General features: G+C 38.4%; 2 protein-coding genes across 5 annotated transcripts in view; one reads left to right on the forward strand and one right to left on the reverse strand.

Annotated features, from left to right (window-relative positions):
* Positions 1-11728, reverse strand: part of LOC125779230 (uncharacterized) — a 101649-nt gene that overhangs the window by 75634 nt on the left and 14287 nt on the right. The gene's annotated exons all lie outside the window — the stretch shown is intronic.
* LOC105224714 (fatty acyl-CoA reductase wat) overlaps positions 1-11728 on the forward strand; it is an 86273-nt gene that overhangs the window by 66718 nt on the left and 7827 nt on the right. The window lies entirely within an intron of this gene.

Raw genomic sequence — 11728 nt, forward strand, 5'->3', positions numbered from 1 at the left:
ATTCTAAAAAGTAAATTTTTTCCATACACATTTTATTCAATTTTTGTTTGTTTTGTTTTTCAATATTTTGATTTGTAAATTATTTGATTCGTTCAATTTCGGTCGCTTGCTTTTTTATTTCGTCTATTCAAAAGAAAAATTATTGAAAATTATTCAGTGAAAACTTTACATGTGTTTCACACAAAGAGGTCAATTGCAGAATGAAATTTGTTACGAAGCCACCAAGAGGTCGACCTAATATCGGTCGGTGTTCTTTTTGCCAACAAAGTATGGCAGGCCAAGGCAAGGCAAGGCAAGAAGTACTCCCAGGATGCGGAGACATACGTTCGGAATTATAATTCGCGGTCAATCAGCAAGTGATCGTCACGATGTTACAGCACGACTTTTCCTACAACAGTTACGATGTTTGATTGTCTTTATCTTGAAGCAACGTATATGTGGTGCTGTTGGATGAGATGTACTTTGTTGAGTGGCAAAAACCTCTATTTTGCATGCACACATTCTTCTTTGGATGATGGTTACACCAGATCAAATTGATGAAAAAATTTCTGCGGAAATTCCTGATGTAGAGAAAGATCCAGTATTATAGGAAGTAGTGGAAACCAATATGATTCATGGACCTTGCGGACATTACAATCCCACTTCGGTTTGTATGTCTGACAATAAATGCACGAAACACTATCCACGTGCTTTTCTTTCGGAAGCACAAACTAGGAATGGTAGATATCAACTCTATCGGCGTCGCCCACCAGATAACAGAACGTTCAGCATTCAACTTAGAAGAGTGAATATCGAAGTTGACAACACATGGATCGTACTGTATTCACCATTATTGTCTAATTCACATTCAAAACTCATATCAGTGTTTAGTATTGCAGTTTGGTGAAATCGATAAAATACGTTTGGAAGTACGTGACCAAAGGAAGCACAACTTTCGTCAGTGATCCATTTGCAAGGACATTCGGAAATACGTTGATATTATACATGAAATGCATCGTCGAAGAAATAGTTACGCAGAAAGCAAGGCCAACCAGTAGATTGACATCCAGGTGTCTTATTAACTAATGCATTAGGACGAATTTACACAATCCACCCGAAAAACGACGATTGTTTCTACCTTCGGTTGCCATTGATAAATGTACGCGGTTCAACTTCATTTGAGCTTTTGCGTACTGTGAATGGTTCGGTGTGTGAAAGTTTTGGAGAAGTAAGCCAGCAATAACAATTGCTGGAACATATTAATCACTGGAATGAAAATGAAGTTCGCACACTTTTCGATATAAACATCGACATTGCTGAAGACGTTTTACATCGTCTTCGCTACAAATTAGAAATGGGTCAATTCTGGTTGATACTTCCGATGGTTTGATATCAATTCCATTCGCCGCTTATCAATTCACGAAAGATGAACTCATCACGAATGTTCGGACATTGGCCAAATTATCGTAACTACGATTCCTTAAGTGCACGCGCAATGTTAGCTGCCAAAAATACCGATGTTGATGACTTAAACTGGAAGATTCAAAGTCAAATTCCGGGAGACTTGCGTTCATACAAATCGATCGATCATCTTGACAATGACGACGACGCCGTCAATTATCCAGTGAAATTTCTAAATTCTTTGAAGAGGCTTGGTATGCCACCGCATCCTGTGCGTCTCAAAGTTGGATCTGTCATTATTATGTTTCGCAATCTTCATGCACCGAAACTGTGTAATGAAACCCGACTGATTGTGAAGCACCCATCGAAAACAAGGGCGCAGAATGCTTGACTGTACGAATTCCTTTGAGTTCTAACGATTTGCCATTTCAGCTCAAATGTATTCCGTTTCCAGTGAAAATTGAATTTGAGATGATGATCAACAGGATAGTCGCATAGTGGGTGGCATAAATTTGGAAATGCTATGTTTTTCACACGGCCAGATATAAGTGGCGTGCACACGAGTTGGAAAACCATCTTCTCTGTACATTAACGCACCGGGACAGAATCCAAAAAATGTTGTTTATCAAGCTGCGTTACATTGAAAAAAATGTAGAAAAATCTCAATTAAATGATTATCAACACAATATGAATTTTCATTTCAAATTTCTTTTCATTTCAAAGCACATAATTTCACGCAGGACAACGGCTACGGGGTCAGCTAGTATATTATATAATATGTAGAAATTTGAATCGATTGCGTACTGTATCAATGTATTGTTTTCTACTTTTTTTTGAAATTACACTCCATTAAAAAAGAAGTTTCTTCGAATTCGCTTAACCACACTTTCATATGGATTTTATCCTTACCATCAAACCAACGAAATGTGTCTTCTATGTCACGAAAGTTCATTGAAAAACGAGACCGTTTTGGCGGTTCAGAAAACGTTTTTTCTGTTGTTTCCCCTCTTCTGCACATTTTAGGTTTATCCTCGTTTTTGTCCGTCATATTTCTTGGAATACGTTCGCTTTCAACATTTCTCCTTTGTTCTCGCCGTTTTTGACATTCAAACGCGCCATTGTCGTCAAAACTGCGAATAACATCATCTTCATTGTCATTGTCTTCGGCATCTTTACAATTTCGAAATTTCGAAATATGTGCAGTTTCAAATGACTTACACTGCATGTCAAACCTAATACGTTACAGATTGACAACAAATCGGCAGCTCTCAAATTGTTTTCTATGTCGTTTTCGTATAATTCAGAATTAGTAAAGTCCCGTTAGCGCTTTCTGTTCAGTCTATCTCCTTCTGTTTCGAAAATTATTTTATGTAGGGCCGTTATGCATTTTTTTCGGTTTATTCTTAGCCTCTGACGAACAAATTCGAATTTCTGCAAACTGGCCATGGTGTACAATTAATTTGTTTTAAACTTGGAGCCTTATGCTTCTAACACTTTTCACTTCGCAATGATGGGAAATGTATCCCTTTTTCTTTGATTGAGTCGCTAAAAAAAATGAAACTTGGATTCTGCGATTTAATAGGGGTATTCAGACCAGCTTTGTTAATTCGTTAGTCGTTACTCGGTAGTTTTTTACGTGGGTTTTGTTTTTGTAAAATTAACAGATTATCGTTTTACCGAGTAACGAAGTACCAGACTGGCAAGCATGATAGTTTTTTCGTTACTTGGTAACATCACTCAGCTGTTTTGTTTGCGTTGTTGCCTCAAAAGTTAACTTAATTCATTGCGAAAAAATACATTTGCTGTCTACTACAAATTAGTTTCTGTCAAAATTTACACCCACTACTGATGTACAGCAAAAAGTATGTTCACAGTTAAGTGTTTTAACGAAGTATCAACTAACAAGTTCTGTCTGAATTCCTCTAATATTATTTTAGAAGAGTTTAAAACGTACAAAATTAATAGTTAATGAAAATAGTTTTTATAAAAGTAAAAGAATTAAATAATTAAATTAACAGTTTATTTCGAAAAAACACTTCGCTTATGATCTACGTCGTCACATGCGTACGGCTACGCCAGGGATAACGAGTGTGAGAGCGTCTCAAAATTATCGTTTTTTATAACATTTTCCATTGAAGCCTGATCGGACAAAATAATAATTTTTGTGAATTTAAACTCAAACAATTAAAAATTTTACGTTTAATATGTGGAGAAATCGATTAAATCATTTTATATCGATCTTGAACATTTGTGTCAACATTAACTGAACAAAATATTTGTAGAGATCTGTTTGCATCCCAAACTTATTCTCAACTGAAAATGTCACTTTTTGAGCTGAATTCTCGACATTTGCGGAAAATTTTGCTTTAGTTTTTTAATTCCAAGAAAAGTGCGGCTGAGGACCCGTCCACGCTTTACTGAGGCTGACACATACATAGATAATACTATTACTCTCCTACCACCATCTATATGATTACTATTCTTCTTCTTCTTTACTGGCGTAGACACCGCTTACGCGATTATAGCCGAGTCAACAACAGCGCGCCAGTCGTTTCTTCTCTTCGCTACATGGCGCCATTTGGATATTTCAAGCGAAGCCATGTCCTTCTCCACTTGGTCCTTCCAACGGAGTGGAGGTCTTCCTCTGCTTCCCCCGGCAGGTACTGCGTCGAATACTTTCAGAGCTGGAGTGTTTTCATCCATCCGGACAACATGACCTAGCCAGCGTAGCCGCTGTCTCTTAATTCGCTGAACTATGTCAATGTCGTCGTATATCTCGTGCAGCTCATCGTTCCATCGAATGCGATATTCGCCCTGGCCAACGCACAAAGAACCATAAATCTTTCGCAGAACCTTTCTCTCGAAAACTCGTAACGTAGACTCATCGGTTGTTGTCATCGTCCAAGCCTCTGCACCATATAGCAGGACGGGAATTATGAGCGACTTATAGAGTTTGGCCTTTGTTCGTCGAGAGAGGACTTTACTTTTCAATTGCCTACTCAGTCCGAAGTAGCACCTGCTGGCAAGAGTAAACCTACGTTGGATTTCCAGGCTGACATTGTTGGTGGTGTTAATGCTGGTTCCTAAATAGACGAAATTATCTACAACTTCAAAGTTATGACTGTCAACAGTGGCGTGAGAGCCAAGTCGCGAGTGCGACGACTGTTTATTTGATGACAGGAGATATTTCGTCTTGCCCTCGTTCACTGCCAGACCCATTTGCTTTGCTTCCTTATTCAGACTGGAGAAAGCGGAACTAACGGCGCGGGTGTTGAGGCCAACGATATTAATATCATCGGCATACGCCAGCAGCTGTACACTCTTATAAAAGATTATACCTGCTAAAGTTCTGCAGATCGAATAATTTTCTCCAGCAGCAGATTGAAGAAATCGCACGATAGGGAGTCGCCTTGTCTCAAACCTCGTTTGGTATCGAACTGCTCGGAGAGGTCCTTCCCGATTCTGACGGAGCTTTTCGTGTTGTTCAACGTCAGTTTACACAGCCGTATTAGTTTTGCGGGGATACCAAATTCAGACATCGCGGCATAAAGGAAGCTCCTTTTCGTGCTGTCGAAAGCAGCTTTTAAATCGACGAAGAGGTAGTGTGTGTCGATTCTCCTTTCACGGGTCTTTTCCAAGATTAGGCGCATGGTGAATATCTGGTCGGTTGTTGATTTACCAGGTCTAAAACCACACTGATAAGGTCCAATCAGTTTGTTGACGGTGGGCTTTAATCTTTCACACAATACGGTCGACAGAACCTCATATGCGATGTTGAGGAGGCTAATCCCATGGTAGTTGGCGCAGATTGTGGGGCTCTCTTTTTATGGATTGAGCATAGCACACTTAAGTTTCAATCGTTGGGCATGCTTTCGTCCGACCATATCTTACAAAGAAGCTGATGCATGCTCCTTATCAGTTCTTCGCCGCCGTGTTTGAATAGCTCGGCCGGCAATCCATCGGCCTCTGCCGCTTTGTTGTTTTTCAGGCGGGCAATTGCTATTCGAACTTCTTCATGGTCGGGCAATGGAACGTCTGCTCCATCGTCATCTATTGGGGTATCGGGTTCGCCTTCTCCCGGTGTTGTGCTATCACTGCCATTCAGCAGGTTGGAGAAGTGTTCCCTCCATAATTTAAGTATGCTCTGGACATCGGTAACTAGATCACCTTGGGGGGTTCTGCAGGAGTATGCTCCGGTCTTGAAACCTTCTATAAGCCGCTGCATTTTTTCGTATTATTTTCGAGCATTACCCCTGTCAGCCAGCTTATCAAGCTGTTCATACTCACGCATTTCGGCCTCTTTCTTCTTCTGTCTGCAAATGCGTCTCGCTTCCCTCTTCAACTCTCGGTATCTATCCCATCCCGCACGTGTTGTGGTCGATCGTAACGTCGCGAGGTAGGCAGCCTGTTTTCTCTCCGCTGCGACACGGCACTCCTCGTCGTACCAGCTGTTCTTTTGCACTTTCCGAAAACCAATGGTTTCGGTTGCAGCTGTACGTAAGGAGTTTGAAATGCCGTCCCACAGTTCCCTTATACCGAGTTGTTGACGAGTGCTCTCAGAGAGCAAGAGTGCAAGCCGAGTAGAGAATCGTTCGGCTGTATGTTGTGATTGCAGCTTCTCGACGTCGAACTTCCTTGTGTTTGTTGGCGTCCGTTTTTTGCTGCACAGAGGCGGGTGCGAATCTTAGCTGCAACAAGATAGTGGTCCGAGTCGATGTTAGGACCTCGGAGCGCATGCACATCTAAAACACTGGAGACGTGTCTTCCGTCTATCACAACATGATCGATCTGGTTGGTGGTTTTTCGTTCCGGAGACTGCCAGGTAGCTTGATGAATCTTCTTATGCTGGAATCTAGTACTACAGATAACCATATTACGGGCCCCGGCAAATTCAATCAGCCTCAACCCATTTGGGAATGTTTCGTCGTGGGGGCTGAATTTACCGACCGTAGTGCCAAAGATACCTTCTTTGCCCACCCTGGCGTTGAAGTCGCCAAGTACGATTTTGACATCGTGGCGGGGCATCTCTCATAAGTGCGTCCCAAGCACTCATAAAAGGCATCTTTGGTCACATCGTCCTTCTCTTCCGTCGGGGCGTGGGCGCAAATCAGCGATATGTTGAAGAACCTCGCTTTGATGCGGATTGTGGCTAGACGTTCATTCACCGGAGTGAATGATAGTACTCGGCGACGGAGTCTCTCTCCAACCACGAATCCAACACCAAACTTGCGCTCCTTTATATGGCCACTGTAGTAAATGCTACAAGGATCTACTCGTAACTGGCCTTGTCCCGTCCATCGCATTTCTTGGACGCCGGTGATGTCAGCCTTTATTTTCACGAGGACATCAACCAGCTGGGCAACGGCACCTTCCCAATTAACGGACCGGACATTCCAGGTGCATGCCCTCAAATCATAGTTCTTAATTCGTTTGCCATGGTCGTCATCAAAAGGGGGGTCTCTCATCCGAGGCTCTTGGTGGTTTTTCATTGGGGGTGTTTTTTACGTGGCGGGTCCCAAACCCAGCGCACAACCCTATGCAGGGGATGTTTCGCCTTCTCACTTTAGCTCGCCTTCGAACGGATGTTCTTAGGCTACCCAGAGGATACTTGGTCAAAGCCCGGAAGTCGCGAGCTGCTTGAGTCATATGTAAAAGAATCGTTTCTGGCCACTCCCAAGTGAATGGCGATCAGAGAACTTTCCTTACTTGAGTGAACTTCTACACATGACTCCATCCTCCATCCTCGCTCTGTAAGCGAAAGCCCATAGGCATTCATTCGATTGCGACTATCTGCGTGTGGATCTTTGAGGTTCATCACATCGAACCAATCATTAGTCTATGTTAAGTAAATTAGTTATAAATCAAATTGTAAGCATAAAAAATAAATCAATATTTACTATTTTTAGTAGCTTGAAACATTCACGCCAATTTTCTTCACCTAAATGACCCAAACTCGCCGCTTGCGACACTGACTGTGCCACAGTATGAGAAAATAATTTTGTTGCCAATTTAACTTTTTGGCGCTCCGGTCCAGATACCTCTAAATGACGGGAGCTTATTTATGGGTGATAGAAAGGGTATTACCAGACGTCAGCTGAAGAACATGATATATTATATCCTTCGTAACTTTTTTGCCATTAATCAAAAAACCGTTATCTAAGAAGTGGTTTCTTAATAGTTTTATGAGATGTGGAACGTCAGCAAACACTTTAATCTTAGTTTCCTCGAATATAAACCTGAAATTATAAATACTTATACCTCAATCTCTTTAAACATGAAAAGCTCCAAAGAAAAAAATACTATAATCTCTTACAAAGAATTGCAAATACTCAGCTTAATAAATGCACCTACCATGGTTTTCCTGGGCTAATATTTAAGCTATTTAAAAGGTTTCTGTTGGTTCCACCTAAATCGCGAACAATACCAACAACGTTGTATTCACAGTTTTTCGCTGTTTTAATTATATAGTTAATAATATCTGTCGTCATATTGCGGTCAAAATCGTAAAAAATTGGTTGTTTCCAATTTCCAACAAGACCTGCAAAAATGATTTGAATATTGTAAGTTCTATTTGCACAGGATGAAAAGGAAAGTACATATTTGTATGTATTTTATAAACCACAAACCTCTAAGCATTCCGACTTGAACATTCTTAACAGGTGGTAAGACAGTATCGGATACTTTTTCGTAACAAAAAACTTCTCGTAGCTTGGCTTCGTCGAAACTTAAAACGCAAAGTTTTTGTTCTTTGGTCATATGCCTACTTTCACCAAGAACTTGAACAACCGGCTTTAAAATGCCGCGGCCTATTTTCACCTTCTGAGCCTATGACTGAAGCGTGCGAACTGCTGGAAGCGGAAAATTACTTCTTCTTAAAAACCCATATCCTTTTGCACTAGCAGAATATAGTGTAATGGAGTTGGCTATATCAGTGTGCGTCCAAATTTGCCTTTTGGATCCGTTTTTTCAATTTTTTTATCTGACCGTCCATAAAAATCCCCTTTAACTTTTCTTCAACATTTTTGTAGTAAAACTCAGATTTAGCTAGTTTTACTTTTAACTCGCTTATTTCAAATTCAAGTTTGCGCTTGGCATGCGAAAAATCATCTTTAAGTTTTTTATTTTCAGTTTGAACTAAATTTTCTGTGATAAAAAGCATAAAGTTTATATATAAATACATATATAATGCTACATCTTGAAAAAAATCTTTACTTACCCTTTTTTCTCTAGCATTTTAATTTGTCTCCTTGGCCTGAACTTTCTTTAATCGCAGCGTCTTCAGTGCACAATTCATTCAAACTATTTTCCATTGAAAGGTCTGCACAATTCTCAGTCACGTTAAAATCTTTAGCAGGTATACACTGTACTCGCACTTTTTGAGGTTGGTCAACATTTATCAACAATGAAGTCACTATTTTCTTATTTTCCCTGCGCTCAGCTCTGGTGGCTCGCTGCTCATTTTCATTAGCTGCAACGTTATAGCGACAGGGAATAGCTCCTGGTTTCAAAGTCCTTGCGGCGGCAAGGCCTATGAAAAGTTTAAAATTAAAATATTTTAAAACAACGGTGATTTATCAACTTACCCATTTCGTACATCCCGTTTCCAATAATGTCTTCATCGTTGAAGTGATCCATGCAAAGTCGCCATGTTTTCGGCTTAAATGCTTGATTATTTCTACAAAATTGGATCCACTTTTTTGCTGCCCTTTATCGTTCGGAAACATAAAAAATGTTTTCTTCACATTTTTATTTCTTACATCATTGACACAGTTTTTCACTACACACTTCATTTTGTTATTTAAATACAAAATTACACGGGTAAAATAAATTGTTTCTATATTCACATTGATTGGTACCACGAATTTATAGCTGTCAAATTTTTTACTGCGCCGTGTGACGTAAGCAATAGTTTGTTTACATTTTTCAAGTATAACGTACCTGCGCAATGCGTAATCTCTTTTCTATCATTCTTGACTTCACATAATCCTCAGTAATGTAATGGAGAAATTATCCTCTTACCACGTTGGAATATATCATGCGAATAGAGCTGCATTAAAATAAATTTCGAAATGTTGTCAATCAAAAACTTAAATATCATTGTTAAAAATCGTTCATCGTTCCCGGGTCCTAATTTTTTTTCTACTGAACCGATTGCTTTCAAATTTTAACAGTCTGTTTTACACACTTATATTTCTCGTCGGTACTAACGAGAATTTTTTTCACCCCTAATTTTTATTTTACAACCCTATCATTGCTAAAATAAAAGCAAAGTCCACCATTTTGTTATTTAATCTTGAAATTTAACTTCAGTAGTTCCGACCAGAATGACATGTCTATAGATTAATAGCGGGATTCTGTAACCAGTCTCTATTTGAAACATTTTGAGGTAAAGTCTCAATGTGTGACTAGTTATTATTCACTAAACAGTCTCTAGCGTTAGTCTCAAAACATTGCCTCAAATTTGAGACCTGATAGTCAGCAGGTCACAAAACTAAAAAGAACTCTTGTCTGCCATTTTGAATATACTGAATAGAGATAATCATAGATATTAATCGATTGTATTTTTGTACATGTTGTAAGCAGCTCAAACACGAAAAGGTTAAAAATAAATCAAGGTGAACATATATTTATATTTTTATTGATAATTATGTTTTTTGACTATGTTAAAGAAAATTTAATATTTGTTATCGACATAATTATTTTCATTCAAGTGTAAAAACATCTCTGAATAATGAAATGTAATAGATTTTGCTACTGTCACTTACATCGTGCGATTCTGTAACGTGAGACAGTCTCAAGTCTCTAAATTTGAGATTTTGAGTTAGAGACAGTTTTTGAGACTTGAGACGATTTTGCTATTCTGTAAGTGGCAGTCACAAAATCTATTACATTTCATCATTCAGAGATGTTTTTACACTTGAATGAAAATAAATATGTCGATAATAAATATTAAATTTTCTATAACATCGTCAAAAAACATAGTTATCAATAAAAATGAAAATATATGTTGACTTTGTTTCATAATATTTACGAAATTTATGTAAAATTTATTTATTTTTAACTTTTTCGTGTTTGAGTTGCTTACACAATATAAAAATACGACAATCGATTAATATCTATGATGATCTCTATTCATTATATTCAAAATGGCAGACAAGAGCTCTTTTTAGTTTTGTGACCGGCTAACTACCAGGTCTCAATATTTTGAGACTAACGCTAGAGACTGTTTAGTGAATAGTAACTAGTCTCAAATTGAGACTTTGCCTCAAAATGTCTCAAATAGAGACTAGAGACTAGAGACTGGTTACAGAATCCCGCTAACAGAATAGCAAAATTGTCTCAAGTCTCAAGAATTGTCTCTAACATAAAATCTCAAATTTAGAGACTTGAGACAGTATCACAGTACAGAATCGCACGGTAAGAATAATCAAGAATATTTGATTTTAGATAACATCAAGTACCAAAATCACTCGGCCGCCCACGTGTATTTTTTTTTTTTTTGAGGTTCCAACTTCGAGTGACAATAATAACAGTAATAAAGTATTAAATTTAAGTCACCAGACTACTACCTCAAAATCAGATTGATAGTCCGAAATCATTATATAGGGCATATTACGGGAAGAAAAGATCTGGACTGATTGCATTAATATTTGACATTATTCAGGTATACGGGAGAACTTATTTTCACGCAATTTTATAAATATAAGCATATACATATATGAAGTAAATTCAGCCGGATGTTTCAAAATCCTCCGATTTTATCCATTTTACGCACAAAGATACACTTTTATTGCTCTATTATTAGCTCCAGCGTTGGCCGATATACAATTCAATTGACAATTGACTTTTAGGTGACCCAAACTTTCAAAAGGCAAAAGGATATGTGAATGGAATTATATTTCTTGACTATCTTGAAAAGGAAGAACCATTAACAGGACTATTTCATACCGTTATTGAACCGAAAAGCGGAAGAAGAAAAAGAAATGCACTGTGCACAAGTCAGTGAACACGTATACAAAAATCCATAAATAGCTTCTGCATCCAAGGTATTCTGCAGATCTGGCTCCCAGTGACTATTTTATCATGAGAATATTCGCTTTGAAGAAATTTTCATCCAACCAAGAAATGATAGCTGAAACTGAAACCTTTTTTGAATCAAAGACAAATCGTACTAAAAGATGGTATTAGAAAGTTGGGAGTCGCTATATTCAGTGTGTTAGGTTTGAAGCGAACTATTTTGAAAAAAATAATAGGAGGCTAAGGCAGGTACTGACCCGATTCAAACTTTTTTGACATATTACCTCAACTTCCGAGAAACTCATCTAAAATCTGTATCCAAGTAAAAAAA

This window comes from Bactrocera dorsalis, chromosome 6, assembly GCF_023373825.1.
Source record: "Bactrocera dorsalis isolate Fly_Bdor chromosome 6, ASM2337382v1, whole genome shotgun sequence".
NCBI lineage: Eukaryota > Metazoa > Arthropoda > Insecta > Diptera > Tephritidae > Bactrocera > Bactrocera dorsalis.